This window comes from Poecile atricapillus, chromosome Z (assembly GCF_030490865.1).
Source record: "Poecile atricapillus isolate bPoeAtr1 chromosome Z, bPoeAtr1.hap1, whole genome shotgun sequence".
Taxonomy (NCBI): Eukaryota; Metazoa; Chordata; class Aves; order Passeriformes; family Paridae; genus Poecile; species Poecile atricapillus.
In genome coordinates, this window is record NC_081289.1 from 64,130,096 (window position 1) to 64,151,459 (window position 21,364).

Consider the following 21,364-nt stretch of genomic DNA (forward strand, 5'->3'; position numbering starts at 1 on the left):
GCACACACTGCAGAGCTGAGGCTTCCATCCTCATGAAAGTAGCCAGGAGGCCTGTCATTCTGTTTCGCTGTCTAGGGGTGTCAGTCCTTTCCAGTCCTCTTGAGGTCATGGTAATGTAGGAAGATGGGTTCTAAGCAGGCTTAGGTGATGCAGGGAGATGATCTTTCATCATAGCTTGCTCGAATACGTTTCCTTGTCCTTTTATTCCTCTGTTAGCTCGTTGTTTTTGTGTCTTGCACACCTTAGTTTGCATATTACTTGGTTGCACAGCTTCCTGGGAGTTTCTTTGTTCTAGTGTGGCACAGGGTCCGTGGGAGTTGCCTCAGTTCTGTGGCATACCTTTCTAATGGGTTGCTTTTGTTAGTTTGATTTAGCCCCCATGGGAGCAGCTCTGTTACATATCAGGGAAGTAAGGGAAAGGGTACAGGAATGTCTCATAAGAACCTTTAAAACACTTCAGAAGCTGGTAAGTAATTAACATTACTAATAACCAGCGGAGTAAACAAGGAGTACAAGGTTTAGAAATGGGATAAAAATATTAACTGTACATAACTAAACACAGTATTTAAACCAGGGTGGATTTCTTGAGAGATTTTATTCATGACAACTTGGTCAGATATCTAGTAGGGTTTAAAATACATAATTAAATTATTCAGCCTTCTTTTTAAGTTATATACCCAGTGTGTTGGATTGTTATGGTTTGTTAATTTATTGGGTTAATCAAATTATTGCATAATCCTGTATTTATTATTATTAATATTTCTCTTGGATGAGTATCTGTTTTTATACATGGCTTAGAAGCCAATAACAATAGTTTTAAGACTAGAAAGCAAAATAAAAATAAAACATAACTGGATTCTCACCTTTTAAACTGCTAGTCCAATGCTTCATTTGTGCACTTGTTTTTGGTCTCAGTTTGACCTTTGTAAAATATACAAAACCAGGAGACCAGTCTGCAGAGTTCATAGTCAGAGTTCTGCCTTGTGGACTGGGATTTCTTTAATGCAATGGCTCTTCAACTGGTGTTTTAGTGCAAAGGCTGTGAATTGCCTGTGAAATCTCCATTGTTCCTTATGACTTTTGTTCTTTTAATTAGTCCTTAACAATTCAGCGCACTAGATTGCCTCTGTGGAAAAAATATTTATTTCAAGAGATCTCACAAAGATAAAAAGCTCATTGAATATAGCTCTTCAGTTCCAGCTGAGGCAAAACAGCAGTACAAGACAAATAATTGGTTCTAATGAAAAAAAATGCAAAGCAAACAAATTCCAGATAGGGGGATATTTTTTAGTTTGTTTCCCTAAGACTTAAGAATTCTCTATAGAAAGAATTATAAACTTTCTGATCAAACTGTATTAAAAGCCCAAAGTCTATTTCAGACTTGAACTCCCCTGTTTTCCAGTTATTTTAATCTGAAATTATACAAGACTGTGTTCATGGCTAAATCGTCTAATAGTATTAAAAGCTACAGATATCCAGCATTTAAAGCATTAACATTAAAAATCCACTTCATTGTACAAAAATTAAAAAAAAAAAAAAGTTTTGGTAACTCTTGACACAATGTACAGTACAGATTTTTTTGTTGTATGCATTGAAATTGGGCAGTTTCTGCACAGTTTCTTGCTTATAAAACTTACATTGAGACAGGAATGACAAATGTTTGTAACTGAAGTATTTCTACTTCTATTTCTGGAATAGAAAAGGCCCTAGAAATCTTTGGAATATTTAAATGGCGAAGACACTTTTGTATTTATGCAAATCATATTGTAAGTCTATAATATTAAGATTTAACTTTGTCAATAGAGAGGTATAATTAATATGAGGATTCAGCACTTTCCAGGAGATGAAACTCATTCCATGGCAATGGATAAATTCCAAAAACATTTTGAAAGAGTGATCAAAGTGATTTTGCTACCTTGCTAGGTTTGCATCCATTAGCAGAGGTTACTCCTAAGGAGCAAATACTTGCCTTTGAAATGAAGTAGACTGCCTCAGGTATCAGGTGTTTCCAAAAACATTCCCCACAGAGAAATACCAAAAAAATAATTCCTTATCTCTCATTTCAAGGGGCATTAGTTTGTATAACTAAATCATAACATCCTAAAGTGTATTTTAGGAAGAAAGTAAAAATATTTCCAACAAGACTGCTTAATCTATTTGCTTACTATCTGCTACCTCCTCCTGACACTGCTTTTTTCCTTGACATGAAAAAATAAATGAATGATTCATCAGGCTTCAGTGTCTTCATCCTTGTTCTTAGAAGAATTTCTTGGAAGGAGCTAAAATTTTTGCTGTAGTCTACAATAATATTCTCATGGAGTTCAGAAATGAGTAGTTCACATGGGATTGAAATGAATTTGAAATAAGGATAATACTGAAAAGTCATTACAGATATTTCATTGCAACTTGGAAATTAAAGAGGCTACCTTTGAAGATAGGAATATAAAACAAGTTATTGGTGTCATTATTAGGGACAACTGGGTGAAATTTCACTAAGAAAGACAATCACTATTACCTGTTTCCTGTCTCTAAAATAATTTAAACTTCTTCCCATTTTGAAAATGAGTAAGTGAAAGTGTGCTATATCACATGAAACAAAAATCAGCTCTAACAGATTAACTGTAGGTTCCATTAACAGACCCAAAGATGATCTTTAGTCTTTGGTTTTTTGCAGCTCTGCCTCTACATGCATTTTCATTGCTGGTTTTGCCTGCTCTAGCTGTGCATTAAAATCTGCTGTCATAATAAACTCTTCAACAAAAAAAAAACCAGCAAAGTTTCTCACAAGTAAATTTATTCCCTCTCACAATTTGCCTAATTTGGTTACATCTTGCTTGTCACTGTTGTTATTTCTCTGTAATGCAATAGCATCTGTAGGTCCCCTGCAGGATCAGGGGCTGGCTGTGTCAGACATTGTGTAAATAGACACTGAGAGACAGTCCTTGGCCCTGAAGCACTCCCAGTCTAAACAGACCCAGTGGGAAGGGAAGCAGAAGGATAGAGCACTGAAGTGATTTCGCCTGAGGTCACGCAACAGTTTATTAGTAGCTTTTGGGAAAGAAGCTGGCCTTTCTGCTGGCTTTTGAAAATCTTTTCCATAAACCTCTCATACGCTGATTGAAATTTTCTTAAACGTTTGCAGTTGTAGTGTTGTCCTTGTATTTCTGTGCGGTGTGCTGGGTGATCTTCATACCACAAAGCTGATCCCAGTTCCTTGATGGGATATCAAAATACAGCTTGCCAGCCTGATGGGCCTCTGGGGTTATTGTTACCTCATAACTAGAGATTCTGCTCCAAAGATTCGCAAAACATGAGCAACCTGACCTAACTTTGACATTAGCCCTGAACTAACAAGGGATTGAACTGCAATCTCAACCTGGGTGAGTGTACAATTATGATTTTAGTGGTGATTAAGTCACTTCATTCTTACACTTTTTTTATAGCTCTGGCAGAACATCATCTAATTCTGAGGGAGTTCATGTTACCCATTCTGTCAACCCAGCACCCTTCGCATGTAGGCAGGAACTTTTCTGAAGAAAAGGTTCAGAGCCGCATTTTCTTTAGGAACACTTCTGTCACTGCTATGTATTCTGTTCTTTTCCACTCTCTCATTCTTTATTATCAAGGAAGTCTGAATGAAAAGGACAACTTTTCATCTGAAGAGTTAATCTTACTCTTGTAACTGTTCCTCACCTAAAGCCCTGTCCACAGGAGCCATTTGTGAAGGGCTCATAGGGAGTGGAATGGCAGTGGGAGCAGATGGAATCCCAGGAAACAAAGATAAAATTCCATTGTGAACTCATCTCCAAAAAGAATGCAAAGAAAATATATTCAATGCAAACACTCTTTTAGTGAAACCTTATGATCATGAAGTCAAAGTCACAAAAGTCAGAAGTTCAGCAGAAGGGTTTTGTGATTCTGTTGCATATTTTCATTAAACTTTTAGCTTTTGTGTCTATTTCCCAAACTGATTTTCCACAGTGGATCTGAGTTAACATCTGAGTTAAAAGTTTGCATTCTAAATTTCCGATACAAAGCCACCTTTATTAAGCACCATGGCTTAAGTTTGCAAACTATGAGCACAAGTATATTTAAAAAAAAAAACCTCCAAAAAACTAAAATTAAGTTTTTCTAAATACTGATTTGAGCTTTCTGATTTTCCAGGTGTAAAAAACCATGCAGAGTTATGCTACATGAATAGAAAGCTTTTGTACTGGGCTTTTTCTTCAATGCTTTTGGAATTTTTATATAGTGGGACATTATGTCATTTATTCATTTCAACTTCTTTATTTCTTCATTGAACTTGCAATCAGCTTCTTGGACAAAAGTAAGGCCTCTGAGGAACTCACAGTGGTCAGGATAACCAGGAAAGCTGCACAGACATGCCTAGCCCAATTTGGTACAGATTCCTCTTACATGGAATGGGTCATGCACACATTAGTTCAAACCTTTGACACACAGTTTTCAGTTTTCATGTTGCTGACTCTGTGACGTGCTGTCACACATGAAGAAAGGCACACCTTCAGTTTTTCCTTCACAGCTGAGGCTGGTTAGTGGCTGAGTTACCTGGCCAGTCCATCTTCAAGTGTTTCAGCCTCCCACCTTTGTTAGTTCAATCCAGGCGCTCAATTTACCCACCACCTTTCTTTAGCTGTAAGAATGGGCTGTTTGGTTTAGGAATATTTTAATATTTGTGCAGTGACACAGCTTTTAAATGAATACAAGAACTGAAGCTTCCCTACTGGGGTGCTATTTTTACAGCATGGTATTTTCTTTACATTTAAAAAGAAATTGAATTGCAGTCACCTGAACTTTGTTGCAAAAGCCAACATAAATCAGGTAAGAGAGACTATAGTGAACTTTCTCCATTCTCTGCTGAATATAATGCAGAAGATAATATCTGAATATATTTTCACTCATTTTGAAAACTCCAGCAATCCTAATATAACGCTAATGCCTAGAGGCTTCAGCTGAGTTTGTAAAGGTACCTAGCATATGGCGTTTCCTAAACTCTCTTGGTTAATGCTGCCATCTTGACATTTTTTTTTTTAATTTTATGAACAATTTTTATTTCTGGAATGCATTTGCTGTTGTTCAATAAAGAAAAATATACTTTAGCAGTAATAACAGTAATAACACAGTGACATCACAGTTGATTCAAGACTTTACTTGTGAAACTGTTCTGTGGGCCAGCATGAAACAAGATACAGAAAAATAGTATATAGCATTTTTTTTCTCTTTCCTGTCTTACTATTGCAAGGGAAAACAGAAAAACTCTATGTAGAGATATGGTTTTTAGAGATCTGTGTCTAATATAGGTGTGACTGCTGGTGTTCTTTATTATTTTGTTTTGAGAGACACCTGAATGGCCTTAACTTTGCTGTATTTGAAGGCGAAACATGAAACATAAAAAAATTGTTAAATCTGAAAAGAAGAACAAAAATATGTCCTTCCCTCCTAAAAAAAAATTATAAAATAAAATTGTCACAGGCCCAAGGACTTGTTGCTTGCTGCTGACATGTGAATGAGAGGAAGATAAACTATTTCCATCTGCTGGGCAACACACTAATGCTGTGAGGGGAAAAAGTGTTTGGGCACATCTAAAAGATTCATGGGGATTAGTAAATTGCTGGAGTAAATTCCTAAACCTGAGTCTATGCCCACTGCCCATGAATCTCCCTGTGCTCTTCCCTTGGCACCCATGATCTGAAACATCCCCTTGGCACTGGACAGCTGCTCAATGTGTGCAGCACAGGCACCCCGAGGGATGTTGGCAACCAGAGGTGTGGGATTTCTGCAGAGAAGGCAGGGCAGGGAGCAAGCTTTGGCTTCAGGCATTTTCAGATTATCATGATGCCTTAGGATTTTAGCTTTTATATTTTTCATATACTTTTAAACCTGCAATTCTTTAGTGTATAATTCCAAAGCTCCATAGCCTGTCAGCTACTGTTCTCTCATTTTATTCAGACAAAACAATTCCTCTCTGGGCCTGGGAATCAAGGATACTTGACTACCTCAGGCCCCAAAAAGTATAAAAAAAGGTGAATTGACAGGGGGAAAATAACTGGGGGTATATGACTTCATTACCTGAAGCTGTTATTGGAGGATTAATGCCTGATATGTAAATGGACCGAACTTATAATGTATGTATGAAACTTAAATTGACTGTATGAAGAACATTACCATCAGCCATCTTGGGTGCATCCTCTCAGAAGCTTTTTATTGTCCAAGGTGTACCTGTTGAAGGCCTTTAATAAATACCCATTTTTATTCTCTTAATCTTGTAAAACCTCTGTTTTGGGTAGCCACTCCAAGGCATCAGTCGGGGCCAGGCAGCGTGAGCAGGGGCTGCAGAATGCAGTGAGGAGCTTTCTCCCATGGGAGCTGGGGGTGGCCAGACTGCTGGCAGTGAGGTGTGAGTTTGAGGTGGACGCAGAGCTGTCTGCAGCTATGCTGAACTCATGGAAAGCTGTGAGCTCCTGGGGACTCAAGCTCACCTGATCGTGGTCTTTAGGTGAGGGAGAGAAAGGGAAACAGGTTTCCATGAAGACACGCAGGAAAACTGTTGATACTGTGCCTGTGATTTGAGGGCTGTTTGGAACCTTCCTGAGGGAAAGCTCCTGCCACTAAAGGGACCTTTGTGAGAGCAGAAATGGTGCAGAACAGGGCTCTCCCTCTGCCCAGGAGCTTCCAGTGTGGGTGGTAAAAGCCATTGGGAGTCTCCAGGTGGGGCTGAGCTCCTGACTGAGGTGCTGGGACACCCCATGGCACTCCTTCAGAAATATATCTGAGACCACACACATAGTTTTCTGGCTTGTGAGGAGTCAGACTTATTAACAATTTGTGTACTTGGAACTCGGTGTGCTGGGCAGCACATCCTGATCTCTTTAGTGCTAATTGCAATAGGAAATATGCACAATAGGAAATATTTCCTATTCCCCATCCACTGCCATTTGTCTCGAACAGGATAAGTTTCTAGAAAACAAAATTAAAACTTATATATAATAAGAGAAAATGCTTACAACTTGACTTTATTTCACCCTAGATCTCAGTGTTTTCAAAAATTTTAAACTGCTTTGTATTAACAAAGTCAAGCCGGTTAAGTTTGCCTTTTTGATATCTAAAATGGAACTGTGTTTTATAGATTTAAAGACTGTTTTTTAGGAAGATAAAGTTTTGAGAACCTTTGACTGGTCTGTAGTAAAATATTTTGCTGCAATTTCATCTGCCTGAACAAATATTTTTAGAACATTAACAGAAATTTATGGCATAAATTTCAAAGCCTATCTTATAATTTCATGTACAAATATTTATATACACAGTCCTGAGGAAGTTAAAAATGTAATGTTTTTATAGAAAATATACAATACAGTATATACTCTCCATATAGTATATGTTATCTAAAATGAGGTAGGAGAGAAGTTTCTTTCAGTATCTCCCAGAAAATAGCTTTCATTTAAAATACAGCTGATAAATATTAGCAAACTGAAATTTTATTTTGTAGTACTGATACACCAAGAAACTCAGAATTAAGAAGGTGCTTTTGATGGAGATTAGAAAACAAAACAGTGACTGCAATTTTAGGACCTCTGTGTGTTACAGAGGGCAGCCTTTCATCACTAAATCTTCTGTCCCACACATCATCCGTTCAAATTTATTGCTTTTCACAGTGAATGGTCAGAAGTTGCTACTTACAGAATATTTGGGGAGAAGTTTGTAAGCCAATAACCTAGAGTTGAATCCTTGCTTCAAGCCCTCACCCTTCTGCTGATGTTGTTAAAGCCTAAACCTGAGCTAAACTCCCTCTGACCCTCAGCGAGGAATGTGCCAGTGCCCTGAGCTCAGCATAAGGAGATGAGTTCTACCTGGCATATAATGTAAATAAAATTTATGTAAGCCAGCTCACAGCCAGCCAGTTCAAGTGCCCTTGTTCTCAAATCAGCACCGGCTGTTTTCATTGCTAATTTGCCCTCCTCCCCTGCCAGATGCAGTTACAACACTTGGTTCTCAAACCTGCCAGGCTTCACCCATTTTTTCACAATCTGTCAAGCGCCTGTTGTGGCACGTGGCATCACTGAGCTGAAGGAACAAGTCAGGCTGAGGCTGAGACAACACAAAGCTCTCCATGACTGATGGCAGGTTCTGCTCCAGCTGCATATCCTTCCCCTCCCTGCTCTGTACATCATCCTTGTGATTCAACTCTGACCCAATTCACAGAGCTGCATCAGTCTCACTTCAGTTCCTGGAAAAATCACAGAAAAGATGATTCTGGGAGGGACTGAAAAACACCTGGAGGACAACACAGTCATTGGTCAAAGCCAGCATGACTTCATGAAAGGAAAGTTCCGCTTGAATTCCTTCTATGATAGGGTAACCAATCTGTCTGATCCAGGAAAGCCAGGAGATTAATCTTTTTGGACTTCAGCAAAGCTTTTGATACTGTTTCTCACAGGATTCTTATGGACAAACTGTCTGGCCCATGGCTGTGTTAACTGTGTTACATGATGGGTGAGCAAAAGGCTCACAGGTGGGGCACAAAGGGTGACAGTGACTGGGGTGACACCAGGCTGACACTGGTCATTAGTGGGCTTCTGCAGGGCTCCATCATCAGCACTGTGCTGTTCAGCTTCTTCATTAATGACCTGGATGAAGCAGCCTAAGGAATATTTAGTCAGTTTCTGATGACACTAAACTGGGAGGAGCTGTTGATGCCCCTGAAGACAGGGAGGCCCTGCAGAGAGACCTCTACAAATGACAGGGCTGGGCAGTCACCAATCATCTCAAGTTCAGCAAGGGACAGTGCCAGATTCTGCACAAGGGGTGGGGCAACCCTGGATGCATGGGCAGACTGGGAATCAGAGGCTGGAAAGCAGTGCCAGGGAAAAGGACCTGGGGGTCCTGGTCAACAGCTGCAGTGCCCTGGAGCCAGAAGGGACATCCCTGTCCTGTGGGCACCAGGCCCAGCCAAGCCAGGGAGGGGATTCTCCCATTCTGCTCTGGGCTGGGGCACCTTGCTGCAAATATTGTGTGAAGTTTTGGGTGCCACAATGTAAGAAAGACATTAAAATATTAAGAGAGTGCCCAAAGGAGGGCATGAAGATGGTAAAGGGCCTTGAGGGGAAGCCGTGTGAGGAGCAGCTGGGGACACTTGGTCTGTTCAGCTGGAGACATGTCTGGGGGGAGACATGGCAGTCACAGCTTCTCCTGAGGGGAAGAGGAGCACTGAGGCACTGAGCTCTGCTCTCTGGGACCAGGGACAGGACCTGGGAAGGGCCTGAAGTACCATCAGCAATATAATGTCTCTTTTCAAAGTGGTTCTTACTGTGTGACCAGGTCAAACTCTGCAACCCGTTGTGGAAAGAGTCTGAACAGTTTTAATTCTGATGCTGATATTTCTTTAACCTGTGTTAAAATACCTGTGTATTTTAACAAATACCTGTGTATTGATGGTTAATCTAACCAACTGTTGGATTTTTATACAGGAAAAGTGTAGTTTGTTCTCTTGCTAGGAATTTGAAAGTAATGGAAGGAGACAGCCAAGGGCTTTCCAGGAGAAACATTCCTAGTTACCAGGAGATATTCATGTTCAAATAAAATCTACAGGCTTGGAGGTGGGGGGAACCTAATTCTGATTTTTCACAGGAGTGCTCAAGGTTAACACCAGGTTATCCTTAAGGATTTCAATATTTCAGATTGTGATTAGTGAGTTTCTTTTAAATCAGAACTGAATAGAGTAATCTGGATATACCTCTTACTTATAAGTTCAGGACTCTGTTGTTGGGTAAAATAAATAACCCTAAACATTTTGACGACCATTAACTTTAATGTTTGCCTGATGATGAAAGAATAGTCCAGGCTCTTTGTCTGGGCTTTACAGTGTATTTCTTTAGCAGTGCAATGGTTGGAAACATTAAAAGGTTCAAAATTAAGAAGTGCCGCTATAATGCACACTTAATTCTTGAATGGAAAATATCTCACTTTACATCCCATTTCAGATTTTCAATGGCAAGCGTTATGGGATAGAGCAAAGCCTGCATTAAATTAGCAGTTACTTTTTTTTAATGTATTTATGCTTCTGATATAGTCTGCAAAAGTAGTTGATGTCTTATTTATCTTTGTCCCATGTAAGATATAAATGTAATAGTTTTGCTTCACAAACCCAGAATTATCCCAGGTAATGTTCACAAGAATAATCTGATTCTGTTCACAAGTCTGATTCTGTTCCTGAAGTCAAACATCCACACCTTTTCTATGTCATGTCATGTCATGTCATGTCATGTCATGTCATGTCATGTCATGTCATGTTTTTTTCTTCAATGCTATGTAGAAACTTGGCTTCTCACAGGTATATCTGATTTGCCCGTCTCTCAGTCAAAAATCCTAATTTGAACATACTCTTCTTTTTAAGGGTTAATTTCACCTCTGCTGATATTATATGACTCTATCAGTTATTAATGTAGTCAACTCATAAACACAGTTTAGGGGGTAGTGGCCTTGGAAGAACTTTCCAGGAGACCAATATATCAAATCAGTTCTGAAGTCCCTTGACCTCAGGATAGAATTGCAGGTTTATAATTTACTCAACACTTACATGACCCAGAGAACAAAGGATTGCCAAGTCAGTTAAACTAAATTACTCCTGACCTTAAATTAGTCATTTTCATACTATTAAAAACTATGGCTAAATCACTCTTGAGAGATTATTTTGAGTTTATAAATCAGATTTGCATTTTTCCATATTTATGCTCACAAACTAGAACTTTGCATATACTTTAGTTCATATTTAATTATTTTCTGAAATTTACCAAAGAGCTTAACTCATGGAAGTGAATTAAATATGGGATTGTATACATATATGTGTCTGTCTCCAAAATTCCTAGTTTTCTTGTGAACAACATGAAAATATGCAATAAAATCATGCAGAAATAGTGAGGATAAATAATTGAAGAACACTCCCTGAACACCACTTTTAATTGTATAATCAGGCTGCCATGTTGCAAATGTTAATTTTGAATATGGTTTGATACTTGTCCACAGCCTCTGTTGTCAGGGAAATAACTCATGTACAGAATTACTTGGATGTGGGTTTTCAGAATCAAGCCCTTTATTAATTCTGAACGGATCTTGGCCTATGCAGGTATTTTTTCTCAGTCATTTGGAAAGTTAACCAGTTCCCCATTCCCTAGGTACTTCCATTAAAGAGATATTTGGGAAGGTGTAGGAGAGGTGTGTAAACACTTTCAGGGTTTAATTTTACAGCTGCCAGGAATGGAAACTGTAGTTTCAAAACATGGCCTGAGGTATTTGAAAAGCAGCATGCAGGCATGGTGTATTTTTTAAAAATTCCTGTGCATTTTCAAGAGTCTCCATAGTCTGAAAGTGTCCATTAACAATGATCTTGACGATACTTGTGACACTTTATAATTCAGGGAAATTATCAGTTGTCACTCAGACTCAACTGGTTCACAAGTTCATCAGACACTGGTGATTATTCTACAGAAAACACATTTAAAGATGAGTTTGGGTAGAATAAAATGACTTAATTTCCCCTGTAGTTTTCATAGCATGAGGCTTGGAAATTTGAGAAAGATTGAAGTGATGACAATAGGAATTTTAAGATTGTGAGAAGAGCTTAAAACTTGAGATTATGAGGCTTCATGGTTAGAAGTCTGGTAATAGGAGAGATTAATTATTTTGTTATATGTGAAGTAGATCATACTCAAAAATGTTCCTGTCTGATTCCTGCTTTGTCAGCCTTTGCTTGATGTCATGTGAAGTTAGGTACCTTTGATTTATGGAGTGTTGTGTAAACATCTGTTGATTTCTATCTGTTCTGGTTTGCAATTCTGCCCTGAGGTTTGTTTTGAGTTTCAGGTTTGGGCAAACTGAAATTATCAAAGAAATTTCACTTTAAATTGTAGCCTTTCAAGTGGTTTTGTTTCAAATCCATGCCAAACCTGAGATTTTGCAGTTTCTTTTTGCATAATAGCCAAACAAAAATATAAATTGTATCAAGCTCCTTTGGAATTGGGGTGAAGTTTACAGGTTTGTGAACTTTTAGAAAACTACACCTGTAATTCATTATCAAGCCAGCTCAATGTTGTGAGGACTTGTTGGAGGAGAGCAGAATTCTGGGAACTTCGGTGTAAGAAAATTAAATTAGAGAAGAAGCACATTCTTATTTCAGCTCCAAATGGAGAGATGGTCATGACCTATTTCACTTTTTGGACCACTGAGATTTTGGGCTTGAATGTGAATACTTGAGCTGCTGCCTCATCTCTGCAGTAAGTTCCTTCAGATCTAGAATAAAGCCAGTTCTTCAAGAACATAAAACTGATTTGAGGCAACTTCTATGTGTTGGTTTCTTAGATTAAAAAAAAAAAAAAAATCCATTTCAGTAGGAGTCTTGATAGCATCACTTCCAGTTTTTATTTCATTCTTCCAAGAGGAGATCTCAGATTGTTGTCAGAGAACAATCAGTGGGTATGTGTCAAATGAAATAAAGATCCTTGTTTTTGGGGTTTTCTTTGTTTGAACATATTTCTATATCTTGATCTTAAAAACAGCCTTGAGCAGTGCAGGCATAATGAATTGTTTCTATCAAGTGTTCTAATTGCAGCAATTCAGGTGGTTAGCCACCTAAATGAGTGCATAATTATTTAGAAACACTTTTGATGGAAGTACTGGCATCCTCAAAGCCCAATTAAAAAAACTCCAAGCAAAACACACACAAAAAAATCAAAACCCAAAAGGCTGAGACTTTAAAGCACAAATAGGCATTATCCTGTTACTGAGTTGTGCACTCAATAGTAAATGGCTATCTTTTGCTTGTATCAGATACTCATTTGCTAATAACTTTCAGTGAATAAAAAGTTGATGATCTTTCAAAGGAGGGGAAAAAAACACTTTAAAATGAAGTTTTTCCATGACATAACTTTGGCAGGCAATGGAAGTTTTATTAATTTAATTTTGTAACAGAAGGAGTAAAAATAAAACTCACTCAATTCAGGCAGAATTCAGGACACTGTTATTAGTGGAAAAATTGCCAAAGTCCATTCCAATATTTGAACTGAGTCTTCCCAGGATGATTTGCTGTTTCATGGGATAACATGTCATTCTTTGGTACTATCCTGTAAACCAGTTTACATCTTCCCTTAGACATGTGGTCTTCATTCTGCACCAGATGATGCAGTGTAGGGTATGTCTGCAGGGAAAAGTCCCAGTTACAGGGCAGAGAAAGGGCATAAACCAGATAAAATGGATACATTTTATAAGAGGATAAAATATTTCTTTTTTGGAATCAAAAGTGCATTTAAAATGGAGGGGGGGGAAATAGAAGCATATTATCATTTCAGATTCAAATGCTTTTAGAATCTTTTGTTTCATAATTACTTTTAAAGTATTTTTCCTTTGTGCTAGGATGGAAACAAAGACAGGAAAATCAGAATTCCCCAGAGCATGAAGGCACAGATTTCCTCACTTACCTCAAAAAAAGAATTTTTCCTGTTCTTTAATAGTAAGTCACAAGCAATTGCTATATGAACACTTTCCTCCTGTTCATCCACTGGCTGAGCTAAAGGTCTGCCAGAAAAAAAAAAATGCCAGGAGATAGCATCTTTTCCTGAAAGTAAAGAAAAAATGCAAACCTTTGAACAGAAAGTAGTTTCTCAATGAGCAAGTGAAATCTCTTGAAATGAGCATCTCAGCAAAACTTCTGGTTTCAGTGATTTTTTTCACAAGTGATGCTTACAACTCTTAGCAAGATATTTATTTCTATTGTAAACTATTGATAAGCACTGCATATTTTCAGTATTAGGCAAGTGAGACCTGTAGGATTTTAATGCATGTTCTTATATGAAATACAGGGTGGAAAAATAATATGTGTCTGTGGTCACGTAAAGTTCCCTGTGAGGTTCTGAGTATAATCACTGTTGTCTGCAAAATAGTTCATGCACGCTAATTTTTTCTTTTTAAAGATACATGATTTTTGTCTGGTTTTGAAATGGCAGTTCCTCCAGTGGCAAAGCAATATTCTTTCTGGGCACATGGGTTTGTAGAAACTGGTGTTGGAGCTCAAAATAGGTTGTGATGGAAGTTTGCATGGATCTTGTAAGGATATCTGTGGGTTTGAGAAGACCTTTAAAAGGCAAATTTGCAGGTGATGAAATAGGAGATCCATTTGAGAACCAGTTCTCAAGGGTCTTTTCTGCTGCTATAAACTGGTTGTTGTGTCCCAGGGCTTGATACCAAATATTAGTGGAGGGCAAAGTTATTTTCTTTGAAGATTGCAAGTTTCAGCTATTCACATCCCATAACCAGGTCCTCACAAATACAATTCTGTGTGCACCCATGCAGCCTGATCCCCAGCCTGTGTCCCAGCTCTGCATCCAGGTGGGATGCTCAGGATTTCTTGCCATTGTGTGGAGGGCCACTGAGTCTTCATGCTGGGATCTCCTCAGGATCTCAGGTGCCACCAAACCTTTTTTGCCTTTGGGATCTGACAGTGACCAGGATCTTTTATTTCATCTGTGCTCTGCCACCTCTGGGAATGATTAGGATTTCTTTCCTCCACTCTGTCTTCTTACCAGAGTGTCTTAAGTCCCCAGCTCTGTTCTGTATTGTCCTACCATCACCTCGTAGTGGTCTTTTTCAGCTCCTGACTGAACCTACTTCTTTGTGTTCCTGAATTGAGTATTTTCAAAAGCTGTTCATAATTGTGCTGTGATGTTCATGGTCTAGCACCTGCCACCCTCACAGGGCTTTTTGTGCTGGTGTTCCCTTTCTAACACTTTCACACACAGACCTTCCCATTCATTCTCCATTCTAGCCAGTCTAAGCATTTCCATTATGAATCTCTGTAATTACTGGTAGCATGATTTAAACCACAGTCAGAAAAATAATGAAAAAAAAAAAAGAAAGTAGGATTTCAGTCTCCCCTTGCAATTCCACAGAGAGCAGTACTGTACTCTCTCTTCCCTACACTAGAGCTTGGTCTCCCTGCCCAGCCATGGGCAGTGCATCTGGCAACTCTGAAGGTCCCAGGAATAAAGACTGGCCTGGAAAAGGTTAAAATTGCTCTGTTACTCCAGTTGGAGAGAGGACCCTAGAAGCTGAATACTGACAAATTTAAATAAAAAATAAGGCACTTTTTAACAGTATATAAAGGTCTTTCTATCAAGGCCAGATGCCTTTCTGGAAAGTTACTTTAGTTCTACACAATGTTTTTGGCTCAGGGCAAGGGCAGCTGTGTGAAATGCAATCCCCTGCACAGTTGAGCAGGTCACATTTATGATCTAATGGTCCTGTTTGGCTTCAGATGCTGTAGGTGCCTTGCATTGCCGGGTATCTGGTGAACGGGGAACTAATGGATTAAGCCTACATGGATTGCTCAGGTGCTCAGGAGTGGGGAAGCAGGGAAGATGGGGAGATGAGAATGCTTTTGAAAACAGCCTCTGCTCAGGGCACAGTGACTTAGCAGTTTATCCCAAGCTTGCAGACTTGCAACATCCATCTTTCTTATCACCACTAAGGGATAAACATATTGTCATTACCTTTCTTTTTTTATTCTGCTGACTCATTCTATAAATAAAATACTACTTCATTTGGGACTGCTAATTGCCTTGAAATCCCCATGACACCTCCATGACTTAGACAGGTTTCACACTTACTTTATAGACATATAAACTAGAGCACAGCCAGGTAAAACAAATTGAACAAGATCACATGGAAACACAGAGGCCAGTTAAATCAATCAGTTCAAGAACCCAGGAGTTATATTTCCATAGCCTCTGCTGCAACTACTAAATCACAAGAACTAATGAAAGATCCTGCCAAAAGCCATTGTTTTTTGTTTTTTGAAACCACAAGAAGCATTTTGTGTTATTCCACAGATATTATTCTGCAGATTGACACAGATTAATTAATTACATATTTTTAAAAAGAAATATGAAGCTTTGGGCAGCCCAAAAGCCATTGAAGTTTTAACTCTCAGAACTATTTCCTTACTAGACTGTTATCCAATTCCTATTCAGGCAAGATAGGAATTAAGATTAATGATGCCAAACAAGCTGTTATTTCAGAGAATCAGACTTTGCCAGGCATTATATTCTCATGACAGAAAATCATTGAGGCATAAATACAGCGCTCAGTCATTGGTGTATATTAACAACACCACATAGTTCCCATAAATGCTGAACACAGTGAAGAGGAAAATGAAGTCCTAAAGTTCATTAATTTTGCTTGTGGCATTTTTCTTAAAGTGAGCAAACCAGAACCTATGGAATAATGCTGTCCCATTCCTGTGCTGCACAGATGTGAAGGCTATTTAGATTCCAGAAAGACATCTATGGGAAGTTGTTTGGACTTGGTGATGGCTGTCTCTGCAGTGTCTTTTACCAGCTAGATAGTCTGTGGGTATTTTTTAAAAGATGAATTGATGAAGACTAAGTTTTAAGGAGAGAGAAGTTAAAAAAAATAAAATACTTAGCTGCTAGGATCAGTGAATGCTATAATATGTGAGATAAAAATGTGTCATTATCTGCCAGCATCTGTCGACATCCCAAGAAGGGATTTGTGGCTTGAGGGTAAGAAAATTAGAAGTGGCATGGAGACAGGAGTGTTTCACCTATCCTGGCACCAGCAGTAGTGATGGTCAGCACTAACACAGGAAGTTATTGTGCCAATTTCTAGAAGCTGTTTGCTCAGGAAAAAAAAAAAAAAAAGAAAATCTTTCTGTGTTTGCATTTCCACACTGAAAAGACATCCATATGACATCATCTTTTTTGTTCTGACATTGCAGAAAGAATGGAAGAAATAAAATGGCAGAAAAGAGACCAGGGATTTTTATTTTGCTGCCAACAAAAAATAGAGGAAAATGTTAACTATAAATATCCAAAGGCTACTTTAGTTCTCAGAGACAGTTCACCAGATGAGTTGTTGTTCAAGGGCAGTTGGGCATCCAGACACAAGAGCATTCTGTAGTAAGCTTAATTGCTCATTTTAATTATGAATTTAATTAGCAGGGGACTAACACAGTTCTTTTCTCCCACTTTCTCAATAAACCCACTTTGTAAAATTACAGAACAAACTTGTAACTGAGAACTTCAGCTGTCTGCAGTTGAGAAAAACAACTCCAAGTTCAGGGGCTTTTCTTCTTCATGAAATCACATTCAGTGAGCAGCTTACACTCACCTCTGAGCATTTTCAGGAGCTTTTTACTTACTTTATTCAGTTCCTGGAGAACATTTAGAAAGCACCCTGTTCTGCTGCTTCTCCCAGTGGTGTTTCCTTTGCCAATATATTGTCTAGCCTGTTGTTCCCTCTAAATGATGTCCTACTTCTTCCTCTTCTGGCAGTTTGCCCTTAGAGCTGTTGTCCTGTCCCTGCTCTCTCCTCCCTGCCTCTAAATTCCCTCCTGTAGGAAATCTGCTTTCTTTCCCATTCACTTCAGGGAAGGTCAGCTTAAAGGGGCAGGTAGAAATAGAGGCAGCTGTGTTCTGGAATGAATTCAGAGGCAGTAGTGTATGTGGGATGGGGGGTGGTGGGTGAAGACAGAAAATTCCATAAAATCTTCAGCAAAACAACCAGATCCCAGAAAGCTCCCCCTCACAAACTGTACTCTTTCACTTCTGTACTCTTTCCTACCTGAGACTGTACCTGCAGAGGAGGGATTTGTAGAGTCTGCAGCATCCCTTCACAAACTGAGACTGTCAGCAGGGTGTGGTGAAGCCAAATAGGCCTTCAGGCTGCTCTGTTTTGAGAGGAGCCAATCCTAATTTATTTGTAGCTTTGAGCCAAACACGGGCTTGAAAAGGTTCTGGTAACGATATTGTTAGAATAGCGATGAGGTAGGTTTAAGGTGGAGTGGTGATTAGGAATAAAGGGGAAAGTTGTGTCAACATTTTCAGATATGTTCCCTCAGGTTTCAGTGCAAATAGGATCTTATACAATTTCCATCATGTAAGTAGTGGAAATGCTCCAGAAGTATGTGTTCTTTATAAGGCTTTGATGAAATATTACAAAACTGGAAATCTCTCATGTTATTTCTCTGCTGCTCCTGGCTTGGGATGAACTTCGGAATCAGAATCATTGCCTGACAGTTCAGGTGTTTGCATGTCAGACTCAAGCTGCAACCTTTTCTTCATTCATGTGGTTTAAAAGGCTCAAGGACATTTCGTCTGGCTTGGCTTTGCTGAAGGCAATAATATTTTAATTTATAGGGATGGTGATTTTTTTTTTTTAATTTGGATATTTCAGCTTCCCTCAGTTTTAAAACCACATTACATAAGCTCCTTTCCCTTGTGATGAGAACCATGTCTCTCCACCACTTCTCTCCAGCAACAGAAGGTTCACATTGTGTGTGTGTGTGACTTGATACAGACCAACTGCTGCATCTGCCTGTGAGAAGCTCTCTAATCTTATCTTCTTTCTGATTTCTCTGTTCCCACCCTTCTTGTCCCTTGCTTTCAGTGCAAATAAGATTTTCTTTGAATTTTACCAATAAAATATCAGCCCATTTGAGATAATTGCACATGGAAAAAATTAAAATTTTGGACCAGGAATCAATTTTCTTCCCAGAAACAGAGCTGGAAAGCAAATAATCCTAATCAGATGTGATAGAAAAACAAAAAGGCAGATGGAGGGCTGAGTTCTCAAGTAACTCCTGTACATTTCAGTTGCCATCACTGATCTAGTCCCTGTTTGTGCTGGCTTAGAAGCTAATGCCCATTGGACAGCTCCAGAACAGATGATGCTGTATGTTACTCTGGGCAGGACTTACCAACCACCCAGGGACCAGTATTAAAAAAGTTAGTGTGATTCTGTATGTGTTTTCCTGCTAAGCAATCAAAATCTGACAAATGAATGAAGCTCAGCAGTAACCCAAGTACTGTGAGCATGTATCTTCAAACCAGTTTTGCAAACTGGGACATAGAGCTATAATTGACTGTCTTGGTTAGGAAGACAGGTGTCTGGTAGGGAGGGAAGGAGTGTCCCTTGGAAGGAAAATGTAGACCGTCTCCCTCCAGATTACTATAAGTTTGAAATCAAGGGGCTCTCAGGCAAAGATCTGGGGACAGGAATAACAGTTCTTTACTAGTATGTATAACAAGGCACACAAACAACAATAACTACAGAGTTAACAACAAAACAGAACCAGGGACCCCGTGACAGCTTTCTCAGCTGAGATGGGATGGAGGAGAGGCTTTGCTTCACAAACCCCCTCGGCCAGTCAGTCCTGGTGCTCCTGCAGGGCTCTGAGGAACACTCAGCTGGAACAGCAGGGATGAGCTGAGATCCTGGGCCGGTGGCTGAGGTGTATCAGCAGCTCCGTGGCAGTGCCTGGCACTGCCACACGTCCCGGCAGGACAGGGGGTCCAAGGCCACCAAGGAAGAAGGAGAAGAAGAAGCAGCAGCTCCATCTGGGTAATGGTGAATTCCCTTCTCCCAGCCACAACAGCTCCGATAGTGTCTCGCTCTTGAGCCCAAGAAACCAGCCAGCCCCCAGCTGCCCCCACCATCCCTTCTCCCTGCTCCACTTCCCCCCAGGTCCCAGCCAAACTCCCTGTGTTTCTCAAGTACCCAACAAGTACCAGAAATCAGGATTCCCCACAACTAATGGGCAAAAAATTCCATAGGTGAGACAGAACAAAAGGAAGGACAGTCAACCCCCAACATTTACCTTGCTGAAGGGGCCTTTATTTTCCACAGCTCATGATGTTACACTGAATAACTCCTCTAATTCATGACACCTGAATTAAAGTCAGGAAAACGCGTCTGGAATGCATTTGCCACTATCTACAGCTACCTTGCCAACCAGCCTTGGCAAAAACCCTTCCCTGATCCCTGCACTAAAGTCAACTCTTATGATTAAAAAATGCTGCTGGACTGAAATGCATCCCACTGATAACAAGCTTGTTTGGAGGCTTGACCTGTACCTCAGCATGGCCTGCAATAGTTGTCACTCTGCCTGGCTTTAGGGTCCATTTAGGTATCTTTTTTCACTGAAAACATTCCCTGACTGTTCCAAAGCACATTAGGCTGAAAGTTATCAGACTCCATAAAGAAGAAGAAAAAGAGGACATCTGAACTGGTCAATACCAGCTTTTAACAAACAGAATGCTATATCAAAGAAAGATTATAAAAACATCCCTGTGAGATATTTTTTACAGTTGCTTTGGATTTCATCATCTCTGTTTTCTATTCTGGTTCAATTATTTCCAACAAAAAAGGAAATGTTTGACTTGTCTGGCTTAAGCTACAGCCTTCGTGCAATTAAAAAAAAAGGGGAAAAAAAAAAAAGAAAAGAAAAAGTCTTAAATACACCCAAGTGTTTTAGCTGAAAGTGATGTCTTTCATTGCTGTCTGAGCCCTGAGCAGAGGAGCAAACTCAGTCTGCAGTAGCCCTTGGGCACACAGCTGTCTCACCAGGCTCTGCAACCACACAGGCACAGCCAGAACCTGCAGAGGGGCCGCTGAGCCAGCCAAGGGATGTCCCCTTCCCCAGCCCTTCCAGAGTAGCTGTCAAGTGATTCTGAGCATCCCACCAGGGTGGAGACTGTGAGAACATCCATGACCCAGGACCACCACCCACTCCCCTTCCTCCCTGCCCTACCACAGCAACAGCCCAGGAGCCAAACGAGGAGCGACTCATTGTAATTAAGGACAGTTTTGAGCCCTTTTAAAATTGAGCATCATGCTGAGAAATGCTTGAGCAGAGAGGTAAGGAACATGAGCTGCTTTGGGTCCTATTGAAGACACAGAGATTGTGTCAGTACCATTTATCGATCCAAGGATATGTTATTTCAGTAGACATTTCATGGTATTCATTATAGTTATAGATGTTGCAAGATTCTATTATTAATTTACGTGCTCATAACTTTCCCAAAGCCAGATCACTTCTGTTCAAATGTCATGTTCTCCTTTACAAAACATTTTAAGGAAGGGTCTTGACAAAACATTTTTTCCTGTTGTTTAGGTTAAAAGATGGAAAAGTATGGAATTATGTCAATAAAGCTCTAATTATATAATTTTATTTTATATATATTATATTATTTTGAGCATAACATACACACAAAACAACCTACCCTATACAAACCACACACTCCACCTCAGTGTGGACTCCATCCTTATGATGAGCTTGGGTTTCTGGGTAATTTTTTTAAAATAATTAAATTTCTTCATGTGCTGGAAAGCATCTCCTTATGTATGTGTGAATGTGTGTGCATATGATGTGTGTGTCTGTGTGTGAGTGTATATGTGTGTATGTATATGTGTGTCTGTATACGTGTCTGTGCGTGTGTGTGTATGTCTGTGTGTGTGTAAGGGTCTGTGTATGTCAGTGTCTGTATGTGTGTGTATGCGTGCA

At 39.5% G+C, this 21,364-nt stretch overlaps 1 pseudogene; it reads left to right on the forward strand.

Annotated features, from left to right (window-relative positions):
• The window catches only part of LOC131572588 (potassium voltage-gated channel subfamily KQT member 1-like), a 459,238-nt pseudogene that overhangs the window by 227,237 nt on the left and 210,637 nt on the right, over nt 1-21,364 (forward strand).